Here is a 2,002-nt window from a genome sequence, read left to right on the forward strand (position 1 = left end):
GCATTTAAGGATAAAGAGAAGCAGGTCATCCCCTCACCACAGTGAAAACAAGTATGACTCTTTCTTGGAGGAGATAAGGAGAAGGGAAAACTGAAGAGAAAATGCAGGAGCAGGTGCCACAGGTCAAAGGCACAGGAAGTCACAGTATAAAAGAGCAAAGAGAGGCACTTGAGTTAACCAACTGTGGGTCAGTAGAGTGACATGCAGAGGTCTGAAGCCCAGCTCTGAAAAAGAACCAGGGAAAGTATTCAGAAGGGGCAGGGATGTGTGACATGACTGGAAGAAGCTTTTGAGTGTGCTGCTGTAAGATGTTGCCAGCTTGTTACTACAGCAAATGAATCCATGTGTCGATCTGGTGGGGTTTTTTTTGTCCTCAGAAACAGCTGTGTAGATTCTCTTCAGCATATGGAGCCCACACATGCATGCTCACACTGAACTCAAAAGAAGTATGAGCAATGTCATGCCTACAGTAACCCTTTTAAAAAGTTTAAAATCACTTAAATTAGGTTCCTAAATGAGAAAGTACTCTTAAGAGCAGAGTTGGTAGATTAAAAGTAGCATGGAGTAGATTCACAAAGGCTTAATACACGAGCAATTGCACAGTTGGAAATGTATCCAAAGAAGCCAGGATTTATTACAGAATTCTTTTTTCTTTTGCTTACACAAACTTTATAATAGCTGTTTTCTCTGACTGTCCTTTTGCATAAACTGGGAGCAGCCTCTGGGCTGCTCTCAAATTTACTTTGGCTTCTGAAATAGCAATTAAGAATTACTGGAACTGTGCAGTCTCTGGCCATGCTTTCAGTGCTGTCAGAGCCCACAGCACAGATCCATCCTGCTCCCTTGGGCAGTGGTTGGACTGTTTCCTCCAAGCACCTGCTCAGTCTGTGCCTGGTCCCAGCTGGGTCTCTGCACATCAGGCAGAGGAAAGACTGCATGAAGCCCATGCTCTGAGGGAGCAAGTTCACCATCAGCTCTTAAAAATGTATGGAGTACTTGGGTTTGTTTGGGCGATTTTGGGGTGTGTGTTTGGTTGGTTGCTTATTAAAATCACACTATGTAAACCAAATGGCTAAAAGGATTTTCATAGAATTGAAAATACTTCGGCATTGAGAATTTTCATGTGAAAGGACAGTATATTTGGCCTAAGTTTTATTTCAGATACCATGATCGAGGTACAAACTGCTGTGTGTGACCTGACATTTCCTGCCCAGAGGCATCACCCTGCTTAGCCAGCTGCAGGCATGATGAATATTACAGTCTCAACACCTTGAAATGAAAATGTTCTCTGAATTTGGGCACTGTATTTACAGAAAAGAAAATATAATTGCCCTGTGATAAAGTGCTTTAGCGTTGAAGGGCTCCAGTGCTAACAATGCAAAGAGAGCAAAGAGAAAAATTCTTTCACCCAGCTGTGGGTATGTAAACATATTTTAAAGTATACATGTATACACAATGCATCCACTGTTTATACTTATTTCAAAATGCCACACATAATGAAAATTATGCAAACATTTATAAAAATACCTTAGCCTGGGTAAGGTATGTGCCACACTTAATACTTCACTAAATACACGTGCAGTGCTTGTATGCCAGTGCCAAATGTAACATTTTGAAAAATTACCCTTTGGTAAAACTGGCAGACGTGGAGGGTTGAGTTCAGGTATGGGCCAACAGAAAACTCCGGGAGGATGTCACTGAGAGAAGTGAAACAATACCGGGGTCCCTATCTGGATTAACCATAGAACTTGTAAAAATATTAACATCAGCCCACTATTTATGGGCTTCCTAGTCACTAGTCTGCTGGACTGCAACTACTGCTGTGAGCTGTTTCACGTTCTGGGCTAGACAGTTTCACTTGTATAAAATAGATGGGCAGGTGTCCTTCAATATGCCGTTAAAGGGCTCTTGGTCCCCGCGATGGCGATGCTGGGTGCTCCGCGCCCCACGCAGCACCTCCGCGCTGCTGCCCGCTCTGGCCCCCCCTCTGGGCGGGGGGAGA

This window comes from Calypte anna, chromosome 3 (genome assembly GCF_003957555.1).
Source record: "Calypte anna isolate BGI_N300 chromosome 3, bCalAnn1_v1.p, whole genome shotgun sequence".
Lineage (NCBI taxonomy): Eukaryota > Metazoa > Chordata > Aves > Apodiformes > Trochilidae > Calypte > Calypte anna.